The sequence below is a fragment of the Macaca nemestrina genome, chromosome 19 (assembly GCF_043159975.1).
Source record: "Macaca nemestrina isolate mMacNem1 chromosome 19, mMacNem.hap1, whole genome shotgun sequence".
Lineage (NCBI taxonomy): Eukaryota > Metazoa > Chordata > Mammalia > Primates > Cercopithecidae > Macaca > Macaca nemestrina.
Window position 1 is genome coordinate 69,225,189 of NC_092143.1, and position 15,228 is coordinate 69,240,416.

The 15,228-nt window shown below is 41.5% G+C and overlaps 1 protein-coding gene across 2 annotated transcripts in view; it reads left to right on the forward strand.

Moving 5' to 3' along the window:
- LOC105464895 (uncharacterized) overlaps nt 1-15,228 on the forward strand; it is a 488,640-nt gene that overhangs the window by 212,934 nt on the left and 260,478 nt on the right. For both annotated transcript variants that reach the window (XM_071085560.1, XM_071085561.1), the window contains 2 exons: nt 3,515-3,614; nt 6,682-6,777. The gene's annotated coding sequence lies outside the window, so the exon portion shown is untranslated. The remainder of the gene's footprint in view (nt 1-3,514; nt 3,615-6,681; nt 6,778-15,228) is intronic.

Here is a 15,228-nt window from a genome sequence, read left to right on the forward strand (position 1 = left end):
TAAACCCAGGAGGCAGAGCTTGGAGTGAGCCAAGATCGAGCCACTGTACTCTAGCCTGGGCGAGAGAGTGAGACTCTGTCTCAAAAAAAAAAAAAAAAAAAAAAAAAAAAAAAAAATCAAGTAGCAGGGTGTAAAGGAACACATCCTAACCTAATGTGATTCATGTAACAAGGAAAGAGCATAGGGAAATTAGCTGAGGGGAGGTTACCTAGCAGTGAGGTGGTGGGAGCTTAGGAGATACTCGCGGAGGATGAGGGAGGTGGGTGATGCTGGGCAGCTGATTTTCCAGGTGCCTCTGCTGTGTGACTGCCCTGGGCCCCCTGTGGCTCTTTTCTCCGCTCTCTACCTTACTGGTCAGGCTTCTGCTGAGCTGTAAACCTGCATTTTCTATTCTGAACACCTCTCATAGAACCTCTCATCTCCTTTCTGATATGACAAATATCTCAGACCCTGCTTCCTGAAGGGAAGATGCAGGCTCTGCCCTAAGGTCAGGACGGGAAATCCTGGCAGGGAAGAGGAGCTAGGAGACTTGATGGGAATAGGTCTTTATTTCTTCCACCCACATCTGGTTTAGCCTGATGACCTTATTATTTGGTGACACATTTCTGTCCACCCGGCTGATTAGCTCTGCCAGTAAGGCTAGAAGGGAAAATAGGAGAAAGTCTAAGAGCAGAGCTCACTCTTTGAACATGGTACATTTCTTTCTTTCTTTTTTTCTTAATTCTTTTTTTGGAGACGGAGTCTTACTCTGTTGCCCGGGCTGGAGTGCAGTGGTGTGATCTTGGCTCACTGCAACCTCCGCTACCTGGGTTCAAGCGATTTTTGTGCTTCAACTTCCTGAGTAGCTGGGACTACAGGCACGTGCCACCACACCCAGCTAATTGTTGTATTCTTAGTAGAGACAGGGTTTCACCATGTTGGCCAGGCTGTTCTTGAACTCCTGGCTTCAAGTGATCCACCTGCCTCGGCCTCCCAAAGAGCTAGAATTACAGGCATGAGCCACCATGCCCGCCCTGTACATGGTAAATTTCCATTTATACTCAGAAAAATAGACTTCTTAGTAGGCCCAAGGAATCTCAAACTCCTTCTCACGGTCCTCAATGTACATTTCCAAGTGCATCTTATCCCTATTGTTCTCTGCTATTTCCATCACCTAGGATGTTTTCCCATCACCCCTCTTCCTGCCTCTTCACCTACCCAGTTCCTGCTTATCTTTAAGGTTCAGCTCCACAGCTTTAAGGAACTGCTGTCTCCTTCATGGAGCTTTCTCTGCTCGGTCTTGTACTGTCTGTACCGTTCATTTAGCATTATATTTTATGCTGCTTTATGATCTTCCAGGTTAATTAACTTTTCACGTGTATTTTGTGCAGTAATGACAGTTCACCTACTCTAAAGCATTGGCTGGGTTTTAAGTTATCTGTATCTTCCAGCACAGTGCTAGACTCATACTAACCACACCTATGGAGTGGGCTACATTCACCACTACAATCTTTCAATGGGCTTTAACATGGAGATTCCTTTCTCTCCATTTTTCTTTTTTTTTAAAACTTTTATTTTAGGTTCAAGGGTACATGTGCAGGTTTGTTATACAGGTAAACTTGTATAACGAGGGTTTTTTGTACAGATTATTTCATCATCTAGGTACTAAACCTAGTACTCAATTGTTATTTTTTCCTGATCCCCTCCCCGCTCCCACCCTCCACCCTCAAGTAGGCCCCAGTGTCTATTGTTCCCCTCTTTGAGTTTATGTGTTCTCATCATTTAGCTCCCACTTATAGGTGAGAACATGGGGTGTCTGGTTTTCTTTTTTTTTTTTTTTTTGTTTTTGTTTTGAGACGGAGTCTCACGCTGTTGCCCAGGCTGGAGTGCAGTGGCGCGATCTCGGCTCACTGCAAGCTCCGCCTCCCGGGTTCCCGCCATTCTCCTGCCTCAGCCTCCTGAGTAGCTGGGACTACAGGCGCCCGCCACCGCGCCCGGCTAATTTTTTGTATTTTTTTTTTAGTAGAGACGGGGTTTCACTGTGGTCTCGATATCCTGACCTTGTGATCCACCCGCCTCGGCCTCCCAAAGTGCTGGGATTACAGGCTTGAGCCACCGCGCCCGGCCGGGTGTCTGGTTTTCTATTGCTGCACTAGTTTGCTAAGGATGATGGCCTCCAGCTCCACCCATGTTCCTGCAAAGGACATGATCTCGTTCTTTTTTATGGCTGCATAGTACTTCATGGTGTATATGTACCATATTTTCTTTATCAGGTCTACCATCAACGGGCATTTAGGTTGATTCCATGTCTTTGCTATGGTGAATAGTGCTGCAGCGAACATATGTGTGCATGTGTCTTTATGATAGAATGATTTCTATTCCTTTGGGTATATACTCAGTAAAGGCAAAGCCATGGTAGTTCTGTTTTTAGCTCTTTTGAGACAAGTTCTTTCAGGGGCAGGTTGGAATATGTAAGTGACCACACATGTAAAATGATCCCTTTCTGTTGGTCTTCAGCTATTGTCCTTGGTCAAGTCTAATCAGTAGTCTAAAACCATGAGAGCAGAGACTATGGTTTTGCTCTCTATTATATTTCCTCCATTTAGCAGATGCCTGGCACATGGTAGATGTAATAATTATTGGCTGATGAAAGAATAAACGAATGAGTTTTATTTTGTCCTGGCCCTGGTTGAATCCCTTGCCCTGTGGGAAAGGGGCTGACTATCAAGAAGTGAGGAGATGGCCTTAGTTGTCCCTTCTTGCCAGAGCATCTCAGCCCCTCGGGATTGGCCCCTCAACAGGTGATGAACAGAGATCCGAAAAGTAGTCACTTTCTGAGACAACATCTCCTAATCACCAGAACTTGCTTCATGGTGTATTGAGATGTGCTTCTTGTCTTGGTCTGTCAAAATTTTTGAAATCCCTTCACAGCATGAGTCACACATGAAGTGAGTGCTTGGTGGTGACCATGTTTGCTGATTTGCTTATGAAGGCAAAATCTGATTTAAGAGCCAAAATAATATATATATGTGTGTGTGTGTATATATATACTTTGAACATCCCTAATCTGAAAATCTGAAATGCTCCAAAATTTGAAAGTTTTTGAGCACCAACAGGATGCCACACGTGGAATATTCCACACCCGACCTCATGTGGTGGGTCACACTTAAAACACAGCCTCTTCAGCACCCCCGGGTGTTCTGGCGATGCTACTGTGCTGCTTCGTTACCCTGAACGTAGAATTTTTTCACTGTGTGACTGAAATGTCATTTTTTTTTTTACTGTGAAGTACTTGTGTGTGTACACATGTCTACAATGATTCTTGGTAACATGTCTATTCAGTCAGGAATGACAGTGATGCCAAACCACCACAGACGCCTACATGCGTGGCTGAGACAGGGTACCTTTGCTTTCTGATGGTTCAGTGTACACAAACTTTGTTTTGTGCATAAAATTATTAATAATATTGTATAATCTTATCTTCAGGCTATGTTTATAAGGTGTATATGAAACATCAATTAATTTTGTGTTTTAGGCTTGGGTCCCAGCTCCAAAATATCTCATTATCTATATGTGAATATCCCCAAATTTGAAAAATTCAAAATCTGGAACACTTCTGGTCCCAAGCATTTCAGGTAAGAGATTTTTTTTCCTCTCTCTTTCCATATATATGTATATATCGATAAACTTTCATAAAACATAAAAATTATTAATACATATGATTCACACATGATTAAATACTGGGCAGAATACACAGAATATTCATTCTGTCCCATAGGACAGGTTGTAATATATGTTTAATTATCCACGTGCTAAAATAGTTCATTTTCCTGAATAATGTTTTAATAAAAATATTTTCCTTTTTCGGGCATTATGTAACAATACACTAAAGAGAAGGTTGGTTGTATTTACTTAACTGGCTCTTGTGCATATTTACCACAAGGTGGCAGTATCGCAGCCCCTCCTTGCTTATTAGGGAGAGATACACACCTCTTAATGTCGAGATAGCAGAGAGACTGTTTCTTCCCCTCAAGTTTCCAAAGTCTAAAATCACATCCACGTGTCCTGATTCGTAGCTAAGTAGATTTTTAAATTAAACGCATACACACATAAATCCAAATTATCTCACACTCACAAAAACTCTCATCTACAACCTGGCCTATATGACGGGATGAATATTCTGCGTATTCTTAGTTAATCACGTGTGAATTGTATTAATAATTAAGCAATCTTTTGTGTAAGTAGGCAAAATCAATTTTAAAACTTACTAGTGAAACTTTTAAAGCAGTTTAGAAGGAATAACCTATTTCAGGGGTGGTGGTGTTATTGCAGAAAAGAGGCCTCTGTAGTTCTCGGGAGAGAGAATCCCTAGGAGGAAGGTGTGCGGGAGGCTGAGGGGAGAGGTGTAGAGGGAAGCTCTCAACTATCGCCTTTTGGCTACAAGCATTTACTGATCACTAATCGTTCATGAGTTTATTGTGTAAAAGCTGGCCTTTGACTTATAAGAGCTTATGACCCAAAGCTATAGACAGTAGAGAAAGACACCCAGTAAATAGGTGAGAAGACGATCACTATTACTGTGATCTAAGAAGGAGGGAAATAAAGAAGGAAGAAACACTGCTTGTATATGTCTTCCAGGGGATGAGAAAGAGAGTAGAAACAGGCAGAATGGAATAAGTAAAAGATCGTGAAAATAATGAGATACAGGTTCTTGCCTCAGTTCTGCCCCTCACCATTCTGGGTCACTGCAGCTTCCTCATGTGCTGAAGGAAACATGGATTGAGGTTTTGGCTTTGGAAGCATTAACAGAAGTATGTTCTGCCAACAGTTTTTATTAATAGGTACTCTTCAGAAAAGATTTGTGTTGAAATAAGTGGGGAAAGCAAATTATCATATTGCATCTCATCCTCTCCCCCTCACCCTCAGAGAGTCACAATGTGTGTTAACATACAAAGGCTCTGAGTAGCCTGGCCTGAAGAAACTAGTGTAACTTTGTTTAACCTAACACTTCAAACTTAATTTGACCATGGAACACAATTCTTCACTTTGCCCTACTCCAAGAAATACCAATTAATACTGCATAGAATATTAATGATCTTTGGTAGATAATTTGGAAACCACAAATTAAGAGGTCTTCAAAGCCTGTTTCAGCTCTAGGAATCTGGATCAGAATCTCCACGAGGGTAGGGAACTAGATCCAACTGCTTTACTTCATCCCAAGTGCTTGACATAAAGTAAATGATCAATAATATTTGCAAAATCAATGAATGAACTGTGATCGTTTAGTTCTATCTATTTCTCACTCGTTCCAGGAGGCACAGGCTCTGTCTATCCCCTTTCTGAAGTTATGTGCATATCAAATTTAAGCAACTCCAGCTAGAGAAGGGAGACAAGGACCTTTTGTAGTGTAAAAACACAAGGGAATTATGCTGAGTCTTTCTTGGCAATGTGGAGTGTGTCGTCTTGAAGATATTTGACCCTAATAGGATTGCTTTTCCATTTCCTCCTGTTTTCATAAGTCAAAGTCTTATTCAGATTCATCTAGAAAAAAAAATTAGTTGGAAGGAAATGACTGACATCCCCATTCTGAAGATCAAAGAGAAGGAAAGGATCCCAGTGGGAGGGAGAATTAGAGGTTTCTAAGGACCAAGAGACTCATGAGTGGAGGATGAAGAGACAGAAGAGGCTTATGGTAGTGGAGGGTGAAGAGAGAGAAGAGGCTCATGGCAGTGGAGGATCAAGAGAGAGAGACTCCACAGAAGTGGGAGGCTCCCTGAAGGACAGGGAGGTGGTGACTAAGTAATTGGCCCCCACAATTAAGAAAGAAGTTTAAGCAGCTGCTAGAATAAGCTGAGTAAGGTAGAGAAACCACTCCAGGTGCTCTGTATGGGTTATAAGTGTATCTTGAGCAGAAGTAAGGAACTCAGGTGTATTCTATCAGATCCTGTATACATGAGTATTCAGTTAAAAGGAAAACTTTTCTCAGGATCTAGATGGCACCATTCTGCTATTAAAGACATAATATGGAAGGGGCAAACCCAACTCTACTGAAAGGATTAAGGGCATAGAGTGCAACTTCAGGCTACACCCACCCAAAGATATCAGCTGCCTACTGTAAACTCCTTTGGTTAAGGCAGGCTCTGGGGGGTGCCTGCTGAAATGCAGTATGTGACCAGAGGAGAAACAGTACATTGACCCAAGAGTAATCATTTTCACAGCACAGAGAACAGGGTCCTAGGACACAAAACACCGGAGAGGTAAATTTCCTGGGGAAAGAGAAGCTGAGGAGCGTGGGACAATGCCACAGGACAGCACTGCACAGGCCCTGGGAGCTGGAAGTCAGGCCCGCGAGTGCCAAGGGCTTGCAGGGAACCCCAAGTATAAGACGTGGGAGACACCAAAGGTGTATTTTATCTGCTTAACCATTTTGTTCACAGCAGATGTAAAAAGAGACAATGTTAAGTTGAAAACAAAAGATCTTGGAAGACAGCCCAGATCTCCCCATTTCTGCTTTATATCAACTGTCCTGTTCTTATTATTTGTATCTAAAAAATATTGATGTTTGTAATTATTAAATATTTGTACACATATCTGTACAATATATGTATAAATATAGTTGCAATTATTTTTAAAGTAAATTAAGTCAAATTCAACGTTTCAGGTTATTCTTGTAATTCTTCATCTTTTTCACTTGCATGCCAGTATGATATCTTAACAAGGAGAAAAAGGAACAGGACTGCAATTGGCACTCTGAAATTGCATATAACCTGGAGCCTGTAATATTTCCATCAAAAACAAGTGAGTCTGGAGTTAATAACTGTAGTGATTATAAATCACTCCATTGCTTTATTTCTCCCCCTCCCACGTTATCTTGAGTTTCACGATGATGTAGGTATCCTATGAGGGTGAGTCATGTGTGTGGATGTCACCTGGCATGTGTGTAATGTGCGAAGAAGATTGCTAACTGTGAACTGGGTTCGTGTCTCCAGCATTCAGACAGAACAACACTGCAGACTTAAAACGAGACAAATCTCCGGGCATGTGGAGGCCATTTTAAAAGCCATACTAGCTTGTAAGAATACTCTTTAACAAAAATTCCCATCTGTTCAGATACAAGTCAGTTTTACATCCTTGATATTGCATGGTTTGTGCTAATTTTCCTAAGTTACTTAACTTAGGGAAACAAATATTTCAATGAAACAAACTCACTCCTAAATACCCATACAATACTTTGTATGTGATTATTTCCATTATAGGAAGATTTCAAATAATAAGGAAATAATAATAATAAGGAAATAAATAATAAGGAAAAATAATAAAGAAATACATAATAATAATAAGGATATAAATAATAAGGAAATAATAAAGAATAAATAAAATGAATAATGTTATAAAGGAAGGTTTCAAATATTAAACAGAGTATTGACAAGTATATATGCGTAATGTCAAGGTAAACTATTCATTTTTTACCCAACAGAAAATGACTGTACTCAAAATATTTATTTCATCTGCTTATTTCAGTTCACTTTTAGGCAAAAAACTATTAGTTTGAGTGAAAGGACATGATTTATACTACTGTCCTTGGTTACCCTGAAGATTTAATGTTATGTCAACTTTTCAACATTCAAAGCAGAAAAAAATTCAAGGATCAAATTAATTTTTATTAAGGAGGATTATTGGTTTTTTCCAGCTCCAATGTCACCATCCACCTTAGCCAAACAATTAAAAATAGAGTCTGGGAAGGGCAGGGGAAGGGAGGGATCAGGATGCACAATTATGGATAGAGGAGAAGAGTAAATTCTAGTGTTCTGTACGACTATCGTTAACTACAGCACTACACCACTGTAGGATGACTGTAGTCAAATGGCTAGAAGGAGAATATTGCCACTTCCAACATGAAGAAATGATAACTCTTTGGGATGATAGATAGGCTAATTACCCTGATCTGATGACTACACATTATATGTATGTAAACATCCCTGTGTATCCCATGAGTATGTGCAATAATGATTTGACAGTTAATAAAATAATTTTTAAAAACCCCAAAAGTAAGAAGTATCCATATGTTAGCTTGTTGAAATATTATAACTGTGTTTTTGGCATTTTGAGTGATAGCTATGTACCATTTTGTGCAAAGAAATGTTGCCCACCTTCAAGTTCTGATAGAAGCCCTCAAATCTGTGAATTGGATGGACAGATAAGAATCTTATACAAACCATGCAATAGGGCAAAGGAGGGGAGACACAGGACCCACTATATATGTGTGGTAGGCAGAATAACGTTCTGATGCACATGTCCCAATCCCCAGACCTGTGAATATGTTACCCTCCATGGAAAAGGGGACTTTGCAAATGTGATTAAGTTAAGGATCTTGAGATCAGGGAGACTATCCTGGTGGGCTCGATGTAATCACCAAAATCCTTATCAGTGGGAGGCAACAAAGTCAAAGTCGGAAGAGGAAAGTGTGATAACAGAAACAGTGGTTGCCGTGTTGTACTTTAAAGATGGAGGGAGGGGCCGCGTGGAAGGAACATGGGAGGAGGTGCCTGTAAACTCATAAAGCCGGAAACAGATTCCCCCTGGAGCCCCCAGAAGGAATGCAGCCCTGCCCACATCTTGCTTTTAGCTCAGCGAGACCCATTTTAGACTTCGACCTCCAGAACGCTAAGATGGTAAACGTGTTGTTTTCAGCTACTAACTTGGGGGTGATTTGTTACAGCAGCAATAGGAAACGAATACCTATGTGACCCAAACTTCCTTTCTTCTTCTTCTTCGAAGACTCCTAAGAGTTAATAAGAAGTAGAAAGAGAAGTTGGAGTTAAGCAACTCATTCAAATTCTGATTTTGCCATTTCCTGTCTGAGTGACCTGAGTAAGTTATTTAAACTTTTTTGGCCCTAACTTTCTTCATCAGGAAAAGAGGCCATGGTGAGAGTTAAAGATGGTAAAATAGACAAAATGCCCAACATAAGGCCTGGATGATTATCTTCAAGATAGACCTTCAAGAAAGGTTACTCCCATTCTCCACCAGCCTGCTGAAGGTTTATTGCATAAAAGTGGTCTACTGGGCAGTTTCTACCTTGTGTTAGAAGCCCCTGGAGCCTTCTGGGCAGATGCCCATCCTGGTCTCTCAGCCTGAGTCAAGGGTAGCTTAGACATGGTGTCCAAACCTGCAAGCTGAGAAGAGCTGAGCGATGCTCCCCGGGGTAGGATTTGTAGTCTTACCGTCACCTTGTATGTTCACAGCATACCTTGTGAACTTCTGGCCTTTCCTATCTCACTTTGTCTGTGACCCAGAGATGGTACTATCTCACACCCAGCAGCACTGCAAAGAAGGTGAGAAGCCCAGGTGTTCACAGATGGGGCACGATTACACTTGGAAGCACCTGCCTGGGTTTTGCAAATTAAATCCTGAACCTGTGGGCTCCATGTTTCAGGTAGTGCACGCCATTGCCCGATTGTTGGTCCAGGTCCTGAGCAAGCCCTTATTTGTTAGCAAATAAGGGGACCACGTTTCCAGGCATGGACTCAGGTGGCCTGGAGAGCATGAATCGCTTTATGAAGCTGTTTTCATTAGAGAATATGGAGCAAACCCAGATAGGCAGGATTTGGTTTTCAAAACACATTTGAAAAGATAGCCCTTAAGAAATGAAGGTAGTTTCTTTGCTCATACTTGAAATCTCATAACCCAGGGTGAGGCACAGGAAGGACAAATCTTTGCTGGTAAATTTATTCAGGGGAACTGTTAAAGTTTGTCCCTTGCCATTATGTGCAATTTGAAGAAAATTGGTCTTTGCCATATTGTTTCCTCCAATCTTTATTTTTGCTTTGTTTTGTATAAATGTATGAGGTGGAAATGTAGTTTTGTTTCATGCATAGATTGTGTAGTGGTGAAGGCTTTTAGGGTGTCCATCACCCAAATAATGTACATCGTACCCATTAAGTAATTTCTCGTCATCCACACCACCCACTCTCTAATCTTAAAAATCGTGTCTTAGTCATTTTTAGTAGATTCAGAGAACAGAATTCATTACCGTAATCAACATGGATTATTACATCTGAATGTGCTGAATCCAAATCTTAAATCGAGTACATTCTACCGTCAACAATGTTAATTTGACCTGTATTTAATAATCTGTATAATTGCTGTTGCTCTGTATGGTAATTAGGCATAAATGGTAAGCAGTTTCTATAAATTCCTGTAATTGTTATTACCCATGTTACTACCAAGCCTTATTTTTATGACTTTTTTGCTTCTAATTTATTAGCTCAGGGTGATGTATAAAGTGTCATTGTCACAGTTTATATTAATTTAAGTTTAATCAAATACAATGTACATTCTGGTCCTCCAAGAAGCAGATGCCAGGATGTGCATCGATGTGCACAAGAAACACCTGTGAAGGATAAAGGGGAGGGGACAGCGAGAGTCGTCAGACCCAGATGCAGCCTCACACCTGAAGAGGAGACCGGAACAAAGGAAGATTGGATAGGAGGAGTCCCAGACTCTAGAGCAGTTTCAAGAAAGCCTTGGCCAGGCCTCTGGGGATGTCCTTGAGCCCAGGCACCTGTTAGAGGAGCCCAGATTCTCACAGGAGTGGGCCTGCACTCGCTCCCTGCTGTGCTCGGGGTTGATTGGGAGAAACTGCTGGCAGCATGGCTTAGGTTTTGACACAGCCACAGCGGTGGACCTAGCAGGGCAGTGGCTGGGGTCGTCGGTCACTTCTGACCTCCATAGCAGAAGAGCTGAGTGCTGCATTTTCATGGCCACCCCACTCTTTCTCCACCCATACACACTGGCACATATTAAAAAGCAAGGATTTTTTGCTATGCAGAAGCCCTTTAATTAAGTCTCACCTATTTATCTTTGTTTTTGTTTTTTGGGTCCTTGGTCATGAAGTGTCTGCCTAAGCCAGTGTCTAGAAGGGTTTTTCCGATGTTATCTTCTAGAATTTTTATACTTCCAGGTCTTAGATTTTAAGTGCTTGATCCATCTTGAGTTGATTTTTGTATAAGGTGAGAGATGAGGATAAGACTACAAACTGGGTTCAGTGTGTGTGTACTGCTCGGGTGAAGGGTGCAGCAAAATCTCACAAATCACCACTAAGGATCTTACATATGTAACCAAATACCACCTGTTTTCCGAAAACCTATGGAAATAAAAAAAATTAAAAAATTAACATAAAAATAACACACTTAAAAAAAAAAAAAAAAGGCAAAGATCTGTGCAGCCAGTACCTGGGGCCATGTTTCCAGACTCCCTGTCCATTTTCCAAGGCCTGTGGTGCTCTGGGTCACCCTTCAGGGGTTTCGTGCCAGAGTTCTTCCTGAGCTGCGTATTCTGCCTTTTTCTGTTGCCAGAGAAAAAGACGGGGTCCAGATTGTTGGTTCTGGAAGGATTTCTAGCACAAGGATCCAGTTTGCCTATGGATGAAGGTGGAGGGAGGCTGAGGGAGCACACTGGACTCGTGGGCCCTGGGAGCTGGGGTTGCAGAGAGGGATTCGGTAGGCCCAGAGTTTGTGATGGGGATAAAAGCTGTGGTTGGAAGAGGCAGATGGACCACTTACCAGGACCAGACCACCAGCAGTCACAGAGGGTGGGCTTGTCATGCCTGGGGAATACAGGAAACTGGGAGAGAGACACCTGGTCCATCTCTTCTGATCTCTGCCCAGGCAACCTTATGTGACCAACGCATGCTCCTCTCAGGCAGCCCAAGTGTCCACTGTCATGTCACCAAACCACTCCCCAGCTGCTAGCTGATGTCTAAACTCCTTTAACTGGTATAAAGCCTTTCATCCCACCATTCAAAAGTTTTAGAATAGTTCTCTAGTTTACTACAGGAGGGTCTGTTGCCCGGTAGGTAGGTGCGTCTGTCCCCTCTACAGACTGGGAGCTCTTCTAGTGCAGAGACTATGTCTTTTTTCTTTTTCAGTTTCCCCACCTAAAAAATCCCTGGTACAAAGTCAATTCTCCATAAGTTTTTGTTGACTAGAATGGAAGTGAATAAATGCAGATAATTCTGGGAGAGGTAGCATAGCAGCCAAGATGAAGTCCCAAAAAACAGATCAATGGGAGAGTGCAAAACTGTGGACATTCGCATGTCCTGAATTCACATCTTAACTCCAGCATATTCTGTCTATGGAACTGTAGATGAATCCCTTAGTCATTCTGCATTTAAATTTCCTTCTTCTAAAATGGGGCCAAGTACCTGCTCAGATAATTTCAGCACTCCTGCAATATCAAATGATAAAGGACTTTGAAAATGTAAGAGTGATGAATAAAGGTATATTATTTTTTATTGTTTTGTGAGGGCTTAGGGGTTAAAGGCAGCCAGTGCTTGAAGCCGTTACAGGGAGAGGTTTTAAGAGATCCCCAACGTTACCCGGGCATGGAGACATTTCAGGCTATACAGCAATGAAACTGCCAGTTGCAGGAAATTCTAGATTGTTTTTTAAAACTGTAACTGTATTATACAAAACATGAAGTAATCCATGGCTCACATCTCAATAAGCAATTCCCCTGGAGGCTGTTAGGCTTTCTATAAACAGAAATAAATTCTATTCACTGAAGACATTGCCTTCGTAGTAAAACCTTATAAACAACGTGGCCACCCCTTTATTGCGGGTGAGTGGTGATTGACTGATGTATCCTACTCTTGTTTAGCCCTTTATGGTTTTTCAAATATTGTAATGTCAGTTACCATTTTGATTTCTCAAAATGCTTGTGGAAAAGGAAAATAATAAAGAGTTTTCATGCCATCTCACCACTCAGAGCTCTTAAAGGAATTCTGCAACAAAAAGTTGGATTGTGATTAAAAGTTTGAAGTCAGATAGACCTGGTTTAATCCTGGGCTTTGCACATACTAGCTGTGTGGCCATAGGTAAGTAAGTAACTTATCTTAGCCCAGTTTCTTATTCTTCAAAATAAAAGGTTTAACTATTACTTAAGTGTTTTCTAGATAAATGCAATAGCCCCACATTGAGATTTCAAAGAGGGAAAAGGACTTTGAATGTGGGATGAGCCCCGAGAACTTCCCTAAGTGGCGCTGACACTCGGATGAGCTGAAGTGAGGTGTGCGGAATTCTCAGCGCAGAGATCGTCACATACTAAGCATTCAGTATTGGGCTTAGGAATCAGTCATTTACAAAGTGTTTTTGCATATTTCATGCAATCCTCCCAAGGACTCCATAAAGCTTCCCTTTGCAAATGAAGAAACTAAAGCCCAGGGAATTCATGACTCACCCAGTTACACGGCCAGTCAAATGTCAGAGGCCCTCTCCGTGATGAGCACTGCCTATCTGAGTCAGGGAAACTTGCCACCACCGGTGGTTATTAAGAAAAGTGGGAGGGACACAGCAATGTGGATTACCACTAAAGAGGGAGACAGTGCAGTCTGCTGCCGTAGCTTGAGTAGAGTCAAATGGCAAAGACCTTAGGTTCTGTTTTCTGTTTACTTCAGCTTCAGTGAAAAGATCTAAGAAGCGAGAGTATTTCTAAGATCTCTGTAAATTTCCCCAAACCCTGATAGCTGGTAATTTGAAGCAGGCATGAGTATCAGGATCAGAAATTAGAGGAAACAAATCCTGTTGCTTAAATGATATTTTGAGTACCATTTAAGCTTATTTATTTCCCATTATAGAAGTTATATTATTGTATTACCAAAGATTTGAAAAATGATATAGGACCTATAATATTGGTGACAATACAGGTGATTCCGTTTTCCTGGCACAATTTCTATTATCCTCTCAAATTATTTGAGATTCCTCCACCCCACCCTCCTTGCCTTTTAGTGGGTGTGATCCTACCATTGTTTTAAGCCCAGCGTTATACTCTGGAAGGTGTTTCTGTATAGCAGTGACAGAGGATTCTCTTTGTTGGTTTGGGAGGAGTTTGAAGTTTATGTTAACATACATGCAAATGTGCAAATATACAGGGCAAGGTAATTCAGATGTGGGAGGCTTTGTGGTGCCCCCAGAAAATGGGCATCCGGGCAGCTGGGAGGTGAGGAGTTGTGAAAAGGGGGTGCCTCCGGAGTTCAGTTCAGGATCACTTTCAAAGGCAGGCACAAACCCCATCCACAGGGGTGATAACATGGTGACATGAGAAGCCTTGAATACAAGATAAGATTGGTATGACAGGTTAACAGAAACAATATGGGAGAAAAGAAATTGTAGAATTTACTCTGCTTCTTGAAAGCAAAGAAGATACAGAATAATATTTTAAGTCAAGGAAAGCTATGGAAGATAGGGAAGGCATGGTTAGGGAGGAATGAATGCAGGCATGGTCATTTGTACACTCACTCATTCATTCACCTATCTAGAAAGAATTTTTTAATACCTGTTGTATACTTAGCATGTCCCCAGGGCCTTCTTTTTTGGGAGTAAATGATGGCACAGTCTCCAATGGTAGGGGAGGTATCTAGGTGAGGAGGCGATACAAACCCACTCAGTGACTGGGGGAAGCTTAAAAGTAACCTGTGCACAAATTCGAGAAAGCCTGGAGTCATCTCTGCTGGGAGCCATGAAGAGAAATGACGGATGACAGGCAGGAAGGCATGAATTTCAAATGTGCTGACAGTTGGCCAAAGGTGTCTATGTGTGGAGTTCATGTCAACTGCATGCTCAGCAAAACATCTTGTTGTCAGTGGCCCTGGGAAAGTGGTCTCTTGTTAGCATCTTTCAATGACAATTACGTGAAGGAGTCACTTGAGTTTTTCCCTTTTCTGGATGTAGTGACTTGTGACCCAAGGAGTTCTAGTGAGTAGACAGTTGTGGCAAACCTAGTGTCACCAAAGGAAGAATCCTCATTCTTTGCCCCAAAACCTTGCTAGTTATGATGGAATGAATGAATGTAACACTAGAAGAAGGCCAGAAGTTTTTAAGATGCCTGGACTGCGGGACCAGAAGCTCAGAATTCTGGGGGTCATAAATGTTTGACTTCTTCAGCGGAGATGGTTACATATGTGTTATTTGTAAGATCCATTGTCTACATTCGGTTACGGTGTTGAGAAGGGTCAACAAGCCTAGACATATGTATTGTTCAATTCAGTAAATACCTACTGAATTGAATTGAGGCAGAATAGAAGTGTTTCCAGGTGCCTTGTCTTCTCCAAATGACTTTTTTTGTGTACCTAGTAATGGAATACTTGAGTTGACATCATGCCAAGTTTCAACCATTGGTCATATATTTTCTAGATAAATGACTCTAGCTCCCCCTTTGGATTTCAGAGAGGAAAGGCTCTCAAATTTGGGA